Raw genomic sequence first — 16,671 nt, forward strand, 5'->3', positions numbered from 1 at the left:
TCTATCTACACAGACAGGATTAATATGGTGGAATGTCCTCCTGGCAAAGAATCAACAGCTGAGTGAATAAAGGCAGGTCCTTGGGGAGCTCAATGTCACCACAAAGATGTTGAGGTAAACAGATGTCATTAGCATTATGGAATTTTGTGTTTTTCTATCCCAACCTCCATGTGTATTTTCAACTCATTGGCGTCAGCATAGGGGAAAATGCTTGCCCACTATAGTTTTTATAAGGTACAGAAGTGGGAAGAGCAAAAGAGAGATTGTGAGTTTAGCAGATATAATAGAATTTGGAGGTAGAATGATAAATGCAAAGGCAATTTTTGTTTCTGACAATGATAAATCACACATTGAGTAGATTCTGTCCAGAATTACTGCAGTGCCTGAACCAGTGACCCATTCACTGACTACCTATAAGAATAAAGATCACTTTCTATTCCTTCATTTTCTTCTCCCAGGTAATCTTTCTTAAAGTTTTCGACTCTATACAACCACTCATAGTTTGTTAAATTCCACTATTCTTTTCCAAGTCTGAGCCATTCCACATTTGGTCTGGGAAGTGGTTGGGAACACCAGTGAAACTAATTCAGACAGCCTTCACATTGTAGCAGGCCCAGGTTGCAGAAGGCCACACTCAGCACAGTCCATAATGAGAAGCTGTAAGCCAAGGTCTCTCTATCTGCAGCAAGAGCCCTGCAGCATCTTCCCCCTCAGTGCACCACAAGCCTCTGCACACATACTTCCAGGAAGAGAAGGAGGAAGGAGAAGCAGGCAAGGGAAAGAAATATGATTCTTCTTGCACATCAGTAGGTCATTTTGTTAATGACACAAAACACTGGGAGTCAAATCACAAAGTACTGGGAGTCAAAAACCTCTGTTCCTTGGGGGAAACCACAATGCCAGCTTCACTGGCTACAGTAATGGCATTGCCTAAGACACTTAAGTAACCACGTTTCACTCTTTTTTACTACCTTCTTGTCAATTCTCCAAAACTCACTCCACCAAAACCTCAATCACTATTTAGTTAATCTCACTTCTTCAACTTGCAGAAGTAGAAAAAAATATATTGGGGAAAGGAGGGGAATTAAATAGCAGTGCTCACACTTACACTCAGTTCGTAGAGGCCCCTCTTTATTAGAGGCACACTGAGGATGGAGAGGTACTTTCAAGGAATATGTATAGAGCCCGTCCTTTGTTCAATGACTAAACCACTTACAACATGAAAACTCCAACATAACTAAATATGCTGAAGAAAAGAGTGTGTCATTTTAGAAGAGGCACTACTGCAGAATAATTAGAAGGAGGGGTTTTGATGTCAAACTGACCTGGGTTCCGATGCCATCTCCTGCATTTATGAGCTACGTACGCTTTTGGATACATAACCTAACCAAATCTATAAGATGAAAATAATGGAATTGAACTCATTGAAGGATTTCATTAGATAAATATAAAGTGATTAGCCCAATTTCTGGTAACTATTGTCAATCAAAGAAGAACAAGAAGAAATATAGTAATAAAGCAAGAGTTCAATACAGGTATTTAAATTGGAAATACATGTTGAGTGAGTTGTCATTAATTAGCTAAGCATTTCCTTCTCTGAAATGTGTATATCCTAGCTGAGTATATGGAATATGGGCTTAGTCAAATCAAATCAAACCATGTAATTCAGGTCATCTGAATTTTTATTGCCTGTCATTTTCAATCATGTTTTATAGTAGAAGCCTCGGGAAGAGCCCTCGTCCTCCCTGGGCAGCATACAACTCTCAGAACACTGAGCCATCTAACAGGATGGGCTCTCTCACATAGCCTGAACTCTACCTTAAAGACAGATTACTTGTAGGCCTGATGCCATGGATGTTACGTTAATACAAAGTGCAAGGGCATTTTCTCTTCTACCAACTAAATTGATGTGCCCTACCCATTTTTCCCCCACAACATTTAAAACATGGCAAAGTATAGCTAAGAAAAGGAGATTAGGCTAAATGCAAACCCTCATCATGGTCTCCAAATAGTCTGCTTCTGTAACTATCACTGTCTACATTTGTTCTCTGATGCAAGAAAGAAATTTTTCTGCCTTCTATCTTTGAAAGAATTATGGAAACAAAGACTGGTTTGCTGTCTACTACCAGCTCCCTTTACATGTGGTCTGCACAGCGCCCAGACTGCTGACAGCCTCTGCGTACAGACCTCGATGTGTTTATTTTGACATTCTCTCAAGGGCCAAGAGAATTAGCAGAGTGATTACTACGTTTCTCCCTGTGCCCCCATGCCCACAAGTCAGCTCTACATTTTTCATGATAACGTCTGCATCAGCTGTAAGACTTAAAAAAAAAAAAAGATTGTTTTCCTACTTCCTTCCTGGTATAATATTCCTATTTTGGGATCTGGAGTTTGCGTGACCCCTCTCCTACCTTATCACACTTCAGTAGCAGGAAGCTCCCACTAAAGTCTCCCTCTCCCCTAATCTTGGAGCAGAAGTCCAATGGCTATGCTATATTTATTACTAGTCCTTAATGTGTTCTAAATGTTAATGAAATGGGAAATGCCTTTAGCCATCTCTAAATCTAGTATTTCACACTAGTTTCTCAGGATTGGCAGAATTTGCCAGCTCTGCAAGACAATCTTGCCAAATTTGGAAAGACTTAGGACTTAGAATTATTGATTTATTCAATAGCAAATGTATGCAGGGCTCATTGCTTAAAAATAAATTTTAAATGGTAATGGTGAAGGGTTTTTAAAAGATAAAACCAGGGAATGCATGTAACTAACTTGGGATCAGAATGCACAGACCTAAATCCCTTGCCCAGAGTGTAGCTCTGACTAGGGAGCTCTGAAAGATTTATAGCTCTGTATTCACTAAGGATTTTGTTGTTGTTCATTTGTTTTGCACAAGAAAACCATTCACGAGAATCTCAGCAATTAAAGGCAAAAGTTTATTTTTTTCCCTTTTGTGAAGGAGGGATGACAATTTCTTCTCATATTTTACTTCTTTATTCTTTAATCAACTTGTTTCATGTATCTCAGGTAATAAAACTACTATTTCTTTGACAACAGTATTGTGCATTTTAATAAGATTTATTCTAATGTATTAATTGGGCAATGTTATAAATAGATATTCTAATTCTGATGTAGGGGGATCAACCATGATAGCTTAGAAAATGCAGAAAGAAGTAGTACAGGAATAATATTCATAAAGGAGACTGTGACAAAATGTACATGGTTTTCTGCAACAACTCAACATTTACAAATGAGAGTAGTATAAAAGAACCAAATAAAACCTTGCAAATACAAGAGTCCTAAGATGGCATTTGTCATCTATTTTCTTCCAAGCTGTGAGGTTTTCATTACACAGTACTGTCTTGGTTTGTGTTGCTATAACAGAATATCTAAGACTGGGTAATTTATAAGCAATAGAAGACTTTTGGCCCATGTTTCTGGAAGCTGGAAAGTCTAAGAACTTGGCACTGGCAAAGGCCTTCGTGCTGCATCATCCTATGGCAAAAGGTGGACAGGCTAGAGAGCAAGAGCAAGGAAGAGCCAAACCCACTTCTATAACAACCACTCTTGCAATATTGGCATTAACTTATTCATGAGGGCAGACTCCTCACGGCCTAATTACCTCTTAAGGGCCCTACCTTTTATTACCATCACAATGGCAATTACATTTCAACATGAGTTTTGGAAGGGACATCCAAACCATAGCAAACATATATCTATGCCCGCCACCCTCAGATAACATGATGGTGATGTATGGAATGTCTTTTCTGCAAATATGTACATCAGCATTTAAAGGATCCCCATAGATGATTCAAAGAAAATTGGTACCTCACAGAAGATAGTTTAATAACCACTATGTCTACATAATTTTCCCTTCTTTCAGAAAGCATAAAGCATAGAGCCCAGGTCAAGAAAAGGCAACTGAGAGAAGGTAAATTGCTCATTATGGCCCTTAGTTCTTCAAAGAAGGTCAAAAATATGAGTGAATAAATATTCAAAGGCTCCACAGTATCAAGAGATCCAAGAAAAACTTAATTACCAACTGTAATAGAAACACAAATAATATTCTGCTGAAATAACTCACAAGGTTAATGACAGCTCCAAAGAAAGAATTTGCCAACTTTATTGGATTTTGCTGTATTATTGCCAGAATCACCTGCTACTGTAGAAAAACTTACTTCACAAGATAGAGCGGGTTGTGTGTTAAAGGAATTGAGTGCCCACAGCGCATAAACAACAAAGTTTGGCAAGGCCTAGTCCCCCTGTTTAATCATGGGCCCAAAAGTAATGAGTGGCACAAAAATAAATGCAAAAGTGATGGTTGGTATCAAAAAGAAGGAAGGCAGTAGATACTGACTAAATGTCAGCAAGTAGAAACATTAGAATGCTCAAAATAATATATTAAGGACCTTATAATTTATAGACTAAATTGCATGAGTAAACTATAGCCTGGAGGCCAAATATGACTACTACTTATTCTGTAAATAAAGTTTGACTGCAACACAGCCAAACCCATTTGTTTATGCTTTGTCTACGCTGACTTCACACTATAACAACAGAGTTAGTTGTGAAGAACCATACAACCCAAAAAGTCTAAAATGTTTGCATCTGACCTTTTGCAGAAAAAGTTGCTGACCCCTGGACTAGATAAAAGAGGAATGAATGGCTGAGATTGCCCAAAAAGTCATGTGTTACTCCACCCAGAGCCACAAAACAAAGGAAAAAGTATTCCATGTCCAACCGGCAGAACATATACTGGCAGAGGGGAACTGTCAGATGGCAAAGATGATCTCCTCAACAATGACTCCAAGATTACCAGGCCACAGTGCAGAAATTCGAATAAAGACATTTCAGCAGGGAAAAGAAAAGGTTGTTTTCCCAGAAAGTGAGACAATACAAACACATAGCTTATTTCATTTCATGAACATTTATTGAACCCCTACTGTCTGCCAGCCCTTGGCTGAAGAGGCACAGGGGATCAAAATGTCTGTGACAGATTTCTGAGTGTGCGATGCTGGGGGAGAACTGCAGAATGGATTAAAATAGTGCATGAGCCTGGCCATGCCACTTCTCCAATCTCTAGGCATCAATGGCAAGAGCAACCCTTCCTCTTTGGATGAAATTCTTTGTTCCCACCACTGTCAGAAACATACTACTGGCTCAGCTAGGCTTTCCTGATGAGAGATGTCTTTCAAACATAAAACCTAGATTTTCCTTTCTAGAAATGTATAATCAGAAAGTGCCAAGAGATGATCCTACACATAGATGGTTTCAAAGGGTTCTTTTTAATCAAATGACTTTTCAGTTAAACTCAGTGATTTTTATTGCAGTTCTCAGAGTACAGGTCTCCAGACCGTCTTTGGCTGTGTGGACAGTATCTGTTGGCTCATGTTTACTTAGTCCTCTAATATAGAGAGAAATGCTGAGAGGTGGGAAGACATGGGGTGATATTTGTAAACTCATTATTGACATGAAAATTGTTTTTTAAACAGTGGGTTACCTTTAATATTCCATGCACTAGAGCTACCTTATAATTATATTTTAACTGCAGTTCATTATATTTAACTGCGATTCAGCTGTAAACATTAGGAAGGTTCTTGAATATGTCATCACTCTTCTTGCACTCATATTTGATGTTCCAGTGCATACTGCTGCTGCAGTAATTTTCCCCTCAAACTCTACTTTCATTCCAATATCTTCCTGAAAACGTACAATGGCTCTACGATGCCCAATAAATTAAGTTTCAAAGTCTCAGCCTATTATATTGCAACCTGTACTAAGTAACTCCTCTTGTTCACTGACTCCATCTCTCACCAGGGACCCCTATGCTTTGCTTAAGTTCCCGGCCGGCCATACCCTGCATAAAATAGTCAAGCTTTGCCTCTTGACCTTTGCATCATCCTACACACTTTTCAGCTTCCTTTATAAAGGTCGTTCTTCACTTCTACAGAACCTGGCTTAACACTAATTTCTTTCAATAACTTTGCCACACTCTGCTCTACTGTCTCTTTTAAAACACTCCCTGATTTGGTTCTCTTTCTACCTGAGTATTTACTAAAAATGTATATAATTGTATCTTACACCCCCAAATAAATTGTGGTGGCCAGAGGGCAAGAACCTTAACATTCATAATTTCTCCCCCCGCCACCTCAGCCCTGTCCCCTGATCCTGGCACAGTGGAATGCAAATCATAGCCTGATTGACAGACATGACAGTCCATGCTGTGTCGATTCAACATCCCCACTTCCTCTGAGTATATTTTCTATCTGTTTCTCATGGTTTTACCTAGTTAATGTTTTGTTGTGCTCTCTTGAGGTCCTAACACATTGCTGAAAATGAGACATGGAAATGAAATCATTATAATAGGGGCACTTAAGCATTTTGCTGCAGGATTTTTGATTTAAACAATTTTTCGTGCTAGTATGTGCTGTTTTGTCTCATCATCCATCATGTTTGAGAGTAAGCCATTGTCTCTGCCTTTTCCTGATTTGCACAAGAGCCCAGTAAGATATTCTTAGCCTGATAGAGATATTCAGGGTCTTGAAATAAATAGGTTCCATCAATATTGGTGATTGCAGACTAATTCAGATGTGTTTTCCTGCAAAGTATAGCAGGCTTTGTTTGAACCTCATGTCAGATTATCCATGTTAGTGGTGATCCACGGCAGAGATGGGCACTGGCTTCTCAAAATATCTTTTAGCTATTACCTATAAATGCTTGAAAGAATTCACAAATGCAGATACCTTGTTATGCATGCTGCTTCCTGAAACCGCCTCTGAGACACCAGATGGCACAGCAAGAGCTGTACAAGTGACAGATGATAAAGTGTATCAAGCCACATAAATTAACCTCATGATGGCCACAGTATCAGATGCCACTGGGAAAAGTAGGAAGACTGAGGAGCAACTGCACTCTATTACCCACAGGGATGAATTTACAATCCATCTGGGGTCTCTCATGTGAAGATACAGGAACCCCAGATGGCCTGTGAATTTTGAACATTTGTGTATGTGGGGATAGTTTAATCTTTCTGGAAATTAACTGACACTTTGGTCAGAAAGGATGCTTCAGCCAGAACCAAAGCCCTGTTTCACTCAGCTTAGATAACTTCTGAATATCATTAGAGGAAACATCCCCAGGCTCACCATGCCTGTGCACCATGACGGCTTTCGGACCAAAAGAGTGAGTAAGGGGCCTGTTTCCTGGATATGCTTCAACCCAGTGCTAATGAAGCCTTACTGTGAGTGGTGTTGCTAAATTTCATAAAGATACCAAGGGACATCACAGGGGACAGAACAACTGCCCACTACAGTTGTAAAAGTATAAAACATTCATAGCCAACTTTAGAAAGTACAGAAAAAATTTCCTAAGGATTATATTTCTCAAGATAATAAACTGAGATTTAGATCCACACAAGCACCAAAATTCTAGAAGGTATACTGCTTCCTGCTGAGCAGTTGCTGGAGAGAAGCAATGGCTTCAAAACCATGCTTGCAGCAGGCATATAGAACAGTTCTTACAAATAGACAAGCTGGATAGAAAGAAAGAAATAATAGAGAAATTAAGAGTGTGACATGCAAAATGTTAATAAGAGACCAGGCAGAAGATGGGCTAGAAGAAGACCCAGTATGTTGACTGAGTGATGCTGAAAGAGCCTGCATATGGGAGGAGGTCTTTTGGGAGAAAGCAACACTTTAGAGCCAGGCAACCTGACGTAAGCAAGGCTGGTGCCAGTCTTTAGAGACCAAGTACCAGAATAATCCCTGGAGCCATAGAGAGGCAGGTCCAGCAGGTTGCATTGTCAGGAACATCAGAGTGATGAACAACCTGGGATTACCCAAAACCACTGATGTCAAGAGGAGGGAGGAGCCTGCAGGAAATAGGGCTACAGCTTGGGACTGAGGCATAGAAGCCAAAGGCCAGGACTTCCAGGGAAACTGTTACTTCAGGATGGAGTTGACTGTGACCTTGGGCTAGTGCTAACCTTACCAGTGAGAATTCAAGTAAACTCCTCCGAGGAGCCTTCTTTTATCACCAGTATTCACTTCAATTCCACTCCTGCCCCCCATAGAAATTGATGCTTATCCTTATCCTGACATTGTTAATTGTCTTTATTTTTGTTTTTCTTCTCCAGCAACTGTGACTACTTCAAGATAGGAGCCAGGATTTATATTTTAAGTGCTGGCACGTAGTAAATACTCAAGATAAATTGTTGATGCAACAGATAATCAAGGATTGATACAAATCACAAATCCTCAAAACCAGAATCAAACCAGCAGGGACATTCTGGAGCTGGGGAACTATGTGAAGTCCTCACCTAGGGCAGTTGTAAGCAAATTATGGCCACATCTGGCCCACTGACTGGTTTGTAAATAACGTTTTATGAAGACACAGCCACACTCACTTGTTTACCTATTTTGAGTTGCCCACATAGAGTCAAGTCCCTAGGGACACACCCCATGGCTCACAAAGTCTAAGACATTTACTATGTGACCCTTTGACCCTTTACAGGCCAACTCCTGAGCTATAGAACTTGAGAAAATACCACTGCCTGGACTCACCCCTGAAATTACGATCCAGGAGTGGGATGCAGCATATGTGTGCCTTTGTATGTGTTTTCAGGTGTGTGTGTGTGTGTGTGTGTGTGTGTGTGTGTGTGTGTGTGTGTTTTCAGGTGAATGTATTCTTAAAAGCTCCACCATAAAGTCTGATGTACAGAATTGATGAGGAGAACTATCCAATGACAGTATGGAACAGTCCTACTTTGACTAAAAGTTGAAGCTTTAAATTAAGTGGTGTCATTTGGGGAACACTAAAGGATCCTCTCTGATGTAAATAACGATCCTATTGACTTGGCCACTATCTTGGCCCTTTTCAACAAGAATTATTCCATGTTAAAATGCAAATGTTGTATTTCTTATGGACATTGTCTATGAAGTAATTTACATTTATTGGAAAACACCTTTAAAAAATAAACTTTAGTCACTCCGTAGGGCCAAAGGAGACTGTAAGATATAAGAAGTGATTATAGGAAGCAACTTAAGAAATAAAGTGATTGCAATGTCCTCCTGGAGAGTTCCTCAGCCACTAAGAACTGCATGGGGACACTGATGGCAAAGGAGGTAGAGAAACAGAAAGTGAATGGAAAGACTCTTCTCCAATTGCATGGATTACCCAGGCTTATCCTGTGATTTTAAGAAGTTGTTAGATTGTTGTTAATTTTTTGTGGCTGTTGTTGCTCGAATCAATGAGAAAGTCTCTATCTCTACCGCCAAAAGAAAATCCTGAATCTGTACTCTTGTCACCCTGTAGATGATTTTGACACTGACACCCATCCACCCACTGAGGCCCCACCCACATGATCTCTCAACTGGACCACTGCACTAGCCTTCTATTTGTTCTCCCTGCCTTCCCCCTTCTTTTCTTTCAATCTGCTCCCCACCTGGAAGCCTGGGTGAACTTTCTAATCATAATCCAGGTCACGTCACCCCTTTGCTTAAAACCTCCCTTGACTTTCCAATATGCTTAGCATATAATCCAAACTCCTTACACTAACTTGATGTGGTTCGGTACACTGCCCAAGGTTACACAGCCAATGAGAGATGCAGACCTATGTAGATATTGGATAACTGACTGCTTTCTATTGCAGTACCAACAGAGACTTTGCTGTGCTTGCTAGGAACTGGTTTGTTCCCACCTCCCACTTTATCCACATCCTTTTCTCCCCTCTCCATGCCTGTCTGTGACTCAACGCAGGTTCCTGCCCCAGGTTCTCTCCAACCTGCTTGTTCCGGTAGAGTGAAACAGGTCATGCCCATCAATGATATCACATGAAAGGCCAGTGGACAAAATGAAAAACACAGAAAGAGATAAACATTTCTTCATAATAGCAAGAACGAAAGTCAATGTCATAGAGCCTCAAACAGAAGGTGATATAAGCATGATTTGTGTTGAGATATGAAAGACAGATCTCGATGTGTACAGCTCCACGTATTGCTTGTTATCTACACATATATATCCATTTCAACAAATCTTAAACGTGTACACATCAATGAGATGGCCAGGATTATGTCACATAACCACGAAAGTCTGACCACCATGAATCAAAGTGTGTCCCAAAGTATGACATGAGAGAGACCAGTGGCCTATCACCTGGCTCAGCACAAGCACTACCCAGCAACAGATCTAAATACTGGACAAGCCCACTCAATTGGATTCTCTCTTGAGAAGTTTGAATAAAAGGCAAATAGACACAGATGCACAGAAAATAAGAAGACAAGAGCACAAAGACTTTTAGAGAGAAGGTGGTATGCATGAGCTTACCCAGAGAGCAAGAACAGAGAGGCAGAAGAAGACACCATGTACACGAATAGCAGACTGTCTTGCTGAAAGATTGTGAGTAATGTTCCAGTTGTCTAGGGGTCTGTTTATTATAAGACTCTGCACACTTCCTTACTTCCATACGTACAATATACAAACATTGCCTGGGTAGCTTGAAGTCATTTTGTGATGTCTCTGTTCCTCAAAAGATGCCAAATAAAATAGAATTTTTCAGTTTTCCTGTACCCATTTTTTAGACATTCCCTATGAATTTGCTGAAGGAGGTCTGGCGGGTTTCACAGGTATTAATACTTTTTTATTCCTATTTCCTTGAAGAGAAAAATGGGTCAGAAAACAACTATGTAAATTTTTGTGCATAAATAAGTAATAAGCAAACAAAAACATTCAAGTCCACATCTATTATATTTTGCCATATCTCTGATGTTTACCATAATACTTTCATCCATTTTAAGTCAATAAAACCTGTTTAGATTCAACTATTAATAGGCATAAATCACACACACAAGAAAATTGGAAAACATTGAGACTTCCAACTTAAAGTTAACTACCAGTTTACTTTAAACTTTTATGTCTCGCCATCTAGACAGCATGTTGAGTCACTCACTGTCTTAATTTGCTCAGACTGCTATAACAAAATACCACAGACTACATGGCTTAGACAAGAGAAATTTATTTTTTCACAGTTCTGCAGGCTGCAAATCCAAGATCAAGGTGCCATCAGGATTGATATCTGGCGAGGGCTCTCCCCTTAGGTTGCAGATGACTGCCTTCTTGCTGTATCCTTACATGGCAGAAGAGAGAGAGAGAGAGAGAGAGAGTTTCCTGGTGTCACCTCATATAAGGCTACATCCTAATGAATTAGGGCCCCATCCTTATGACCTCACTTAACCTTTGTATTAGTCCGTTCTCACGCTACTATGAAGAATCACCCAAGACTGGATAATTTATAAAGAAAAGAGGTTTAATTGACTCACAGGTCTGCATGGCTCGGCAGACCTCAGAAAACTTACAATCATAGCAGAAGTCACCTCTTCACAGGGTGGCAGGAGAGAGAATGAGTGCCAGGCGAAGGGAGAAGCCCCTTCTAAAACCATCAGATCTCATAAGAACTCAGTCACTATCATGAGAACAGCAGCGTGGGAGTAACTGCCCCCATGATTCAATTACCTTCCACTGGATCCTTCCTATGACACATGAGGATTATGGGAACTAGAATTCAATACAAGATTTGGGTGGGGACACAGCCAAACCGTATTAACCTTAATTACTTCCTTAGAGATCTCATCTTCAAATGCAGTCACACTGGAGAAGGGAGGGGAATAGAGCTTCAATATATGAATTTGAGGAGGTAGCACAAATATTTAGTCCACAACAGTCACTGTGAAAATGAAGGGACAATACCTATAAGGTACTTCATATCTTATACCTTCTTGTAAAAACAACAATTTTTCTTAAAAGGAACAGAATATTGAAGTGATTTTTCAATGAGTGCTCCAAAATTAGTACCTCAGAGAGTTTCACCACTCTCCACTTTCTAAATCAGTTTGCACCCTGAGAGCTCCTTAGCAGCCGCACTGAAGATTTTTCTCCAACGAAGTAACCTTGGACTCATACCACTGCTCTAGGCATCAAAACATTGTGGGCTCTGCTTTCATCAGCCCTTTCCTGAGAGCTGCCGAGCCTGCTGCCGTCACTCAGCTGGACGTTCTGCTTAGTGCCAAGATTATGTCAGGAGTTTTTATGTAAATTCTGGAATTTTCATCACAGATTTTATGTGCTAAGCCTCATTTTGGCTGATGCCTACAGTTCTGTGCCTTCATGCTCACAGAGAAAATGCTGGACGCCTATTTTCTCAAACAGAGAAAGACAAAATGCTTTCCACATCTTTCAGAAGAGAACAGGATTGTCCCATTCATTTCCAAGTGCTTCTCTCCTGCCTAGTTTGGACAAAGCACACTTACATCATTTCCTTAATGTTTCTCATTCTCTTTTCAAGTTTGAAATATAGGCAAATGAGAGCCATCAGACATTTAGGTATTTTTTTATTTGCTATGAAAAATCATAGCTACAGTAACCTCTACCTCTCTCACAGGAGACAACTGGCAATATCCATCACTTGAGTTACCAATCAAATAACTGTAAGCCCGTAACCCGAACAAAGGCCGTGTATAACTATCCCATATACAGTGTTCTGAGAAATGATTGCATACCATAAATCATATTCGGCCTTTGCCATTTATAGTTTTTTTCTCTCTTTTCTACTCTGATTTCCAAGTTCATCTGTCTACAAACCTTATTTCTTTTGGAGAACTGCGGTACCCCAATAGGGCATCTTTCTAGTTATTTACGAAAAATATATATAACCTTCTGGAGGATCTTGCCATACTCTAAAACTCCAAGAAGTCCATGGACCAGGCTTCTATGTCAGTCATGACACAGAGCAGTAACTCTTTATGGTCTCAAAGGACTTCCATGTACATCCACATATAATTCTTCCACAATCCCCAGTATATCTGCGAGGAAAACCAGAAATACATTCAGGTCAGTTAACTTTCCCCAAATCTAGCAGCTACTAAGGGCCAAAGTCTAGGTGATAGCAAGTTTTGTTTTGAAGAGCCAGGGTTCTTCTCCTCAAATTAACACTGTTGCCATTTAAAATTCAAAAGGAAAAAAAAAATCCGTTTTCTGAGAAAGCAGGTAGAACAATTACTCAATAATGTGGCTAGACAATTAGCAAACATTCTGTATTAGGCCGCTCTCATACTGCTATAAAGAAATACCTGAAACTGGGTAATTTCCAAAGAAAAGAGATTTAATTTGCTCACCGTTCTGCAGGCTATACAGGAAGCATAGTGGCATCTCCTTCTGGGGAGGCCTTCAGAAGCTTACAATCATGGCAGAAGGTGAAGGGGAGCAGGCATGTCACATGGTGAAAGCAGAAGCAATGGAGAGTGAGGGGCTACCACACAGTTTTAAATGAACAGATCTCATGAGAGAAGTCACTATCGCAAGGACAGTACCAACAGGATAGTGCTCAACCATTCATTAGAAATCTACCTCCACGATTCAATCACCTCCCACCAAGCCCCACCTCCAGCATTGGATATTACTTTTTTTTTTTTTTTGAGATAGAGTCTCACTCTGTGGCCCAGGCTGGAGTGCAGTGGCGCAATCCCGGCTCACTGCAAGCTCTGCCTCCCAGGTTCACACCATTCTCCTGCCTCAGCCTCCCGAGTAGTTGGGACTACAGGGACCCGCCACCACACCCAGCTAATTTTTTTCTTTCTTCTTTTTTTTTTTTTTTTTTTTGTATTTTTAGTAGTGACAGAGTTTCACCATGCTAGCCAGGATGGTCTCAATCTCCTGACCTCGTTATCTGCCCACCTTGGCCTCCCAAAGTGCTGGGATTATAGGCGTGAGCCACTGCGCCTGGCCTGGATATTACATTTTAATATGAGATTTGGAGAGGGACACACATCCAAACTATATCAATTTCCCTCCCTACCACACGCTTTTAAGGAAAAGTATCACAAATATTCCTTTTCTTCCCATCAGGTTTCTTTTTTTTTTTTTGAGATGGAGTCTTGCTCTGTTGCCCAGGCTGGAGTGCAGTGGCACAATCTTGGCTACTGCAACCTCTGCCTGCCAGGCTCAAGAGATTCTCCTGCCTCAGCCTCCTGAGTAGCTGGGACTACAGGCACGTGCCACCACACCAGGTTAATTTTTTGTATTTTTAGTAGAGATGGGACAGGGTTTCACCCTGTTAGCCAGGCTGGTCTCTATCTCCTGACCTCGTGATCCACCTGCCTCGGCCTCCCAAAGTGCTGGGATTACCGGCGTGACCCGCCACATCTGGTCCCCATCAGGTCCTTTTGATTACAAATATCAGAGACAACCTCAAGTTACCTCCAGCAGCAGGGGTTTGTTTTCAGGATATTCACAGGTGGATACAGCTGACCTCAGGTCTCAGGACCAGCAAGAACTGAAGACTGTTTTTATGGTTGCAGAGACTAAAGCCACAGAAGCCCATGAACTTTTACTCTGGCCAGCCCTGCCTTTCCCTTGACACAGCTGCTTTCTCTTTCCTTACTACATCATGTGTCTCTTTGTGTCTCATACATTTTGCTAACTCATAATTTTGGCTCCCTTGTAACTTGGGTGTGCACATTACCTGGGATAGTAGGCCAAATAATGGCCCCTCAACATACCCATGTTCTAATCCCCAGAACCATGAATGTCACCTTACATGGCAAAGGCTATTTTGCTGATGTGATTAGATTAAGGATCTTGAGATGGGGAGTTTATCTGGATTATCCAGATAGGTCCAATATAATCATGGGATCCCCATAAGAGGGCAACAGAAGATCAGACAAAGATGCCCCAAGGTTGGAAGTAGATCTGAGGATGAAGGAAGGAACCAAGTAATGCCAGGAATGCAGCTCCAGAATCTGAAAAAGGTACGGGTACAGACATAGATTATTTCCTCAATCCTCCTGAGGGAGTTCAAACACCTTGGTTTTGGCCCAGTGAAGCCCATTTTGGATTTCTGACCTCCTAACTGTGTAAGAATAAATGTATGTTGTTGTCAGCCACTAAGACTGTTGTAATTTGTTGCAGCTACAATGGGAAACTAAAATGTTCAGCATAGCTCCACCTGCCCATCTCTATATAAGACAGCTTAGGCTCAGCTCCTCTTGCTAATGGGTTCCTTGTCTTGGTATTGCCTGGCTTAAATTGAAAAGAGAGTGTCTTAGAACTAATTTATTGTGTGCGTGTGTTTGTGCATGTGTGTCTGTCAGGTGGCATCAGAGGTGGCTCATCACCCTAAGAACTGGCTCAACCTGGATGGAATGACTGCACATTTTCCATCAGCTATGGCTGAGAGGATGAAGTCATGTGATAGGAAACATGACTTGAAATAATTATCTTTCAGCAGGAGCTGGAAGTGAAGCACCCTTATGCAGAAGGAGTTTAGGCAGACAGAGCCTTCCATAAATCAATTATTGTTTTAAAAAGGAACCTGTTAGCCTTGAGTCTCCAGTATACATATCTAACTGATTAGCCTTCATTAAATTTGAAAAGAATGATGTTCACTGAGAAGTGATCCCAAGAAGAGACAGATTCTGAAGTTCCTGCTTGGTCTTTACCCTATAGCTCCTTCCCCTTACACAAAGTCTGAAAACTGAGAGTTCCTATGAGCCTACACGTTCAGAAAAGGAGTTCGCAATTGTAGTTGTGAGACAGCCTCAGCTCTAAGAGGAAGCTGGAAGCCATAGAGCCCGAGTGAATTATCAGCTGTTTCTCAAATAAACTGCAGTAGGAGCTGCTCTTCTAGGCTAAATGCCCTCACGCAGCAGAGAATACTAGGGGCACCTAACACGCAGCTCCACCAGGGGAGACATGACCTGTTGTTTCATTTATTCGCTTCTCAAGGAAGGAGCTGATTTTTTCATGAATAAGTAATTACTTTTTAAATTTTTACTTCTCAAAGATATTTAGAGCAAAAGAAAATGTCCTTGAAAAGTCATAGAAGAGACATTTTTCTAAATCTGAAAGTCAAGCTGTCAGTTTCTTTCTTCTCCTTTATCATTCTCTACAATAACAATATTTCCTTTTGTGGTCATATTTAACATCATGCAATTGGTTAGTCTACTTTGGGAAAGCAGAATGTATAGATTCTGGAAGTCTGTATGTCTAATCTTTTTATTTAAAAAAGTTATTCCTTCTATTACGTTTCACTTGAATAACTAATAAAGCTGATATGACCAAATGGTCATTGGTGTTCATTTATTAGTTATTACATTTTTTAAAAAGACAGCTCCCTAAAGAATAAGATAGTAAATAATGTACCTGAATGTAAAAGATATGTTTATGCTAAACTATTTTTACTATAATTTTAAAGAAATGTATTTTAAAATTACATCAGGGTAAATTTCCATTGGGAGAATCAAGTGAACATAAAGTCAAACAATTTAGAAATACACATATTTCTGGAAAAATGACAACTTTTTGGACCAAGATACCAAAAATATATGTATATATGTATAAATTTATTTAAATATGCAAGTGTTCAGTATATTTGTATTGTATATTTTTCTGTGTTAATGTGTATTTCTGCATAATAACATATGTAAAATAGTCTTTTATTTAGATTTAGAGTTAAATCACATACAGTCATCCTCAGTATCCATGGGAGACTGGTTCCAGGACTTCCCAGGAATACCAAAATTGAGGATTTGCAAATCCCTGAAATAAAATGATGTAATGTTTGCATATAACCTATATGCATCCCCCTGTATACTTTAAATAATTTCTAATTACTTATAATACCTA

Source organism: Piliocolobus tephrosceles, chromosome 5, assembly GCF_002776525.5.
Source record: "Piliocolobus tephrosceles isolate RC106 chromosome 5, ASM277652v3, whole genome shotgun sequence".
Taxonomy (NCBI): Eukaryota; Metazoa; Chordata; class Mammalia; order Primates; family Cercopithecidae; genus Piliocolobus; species Piliocolobus tephrosceles.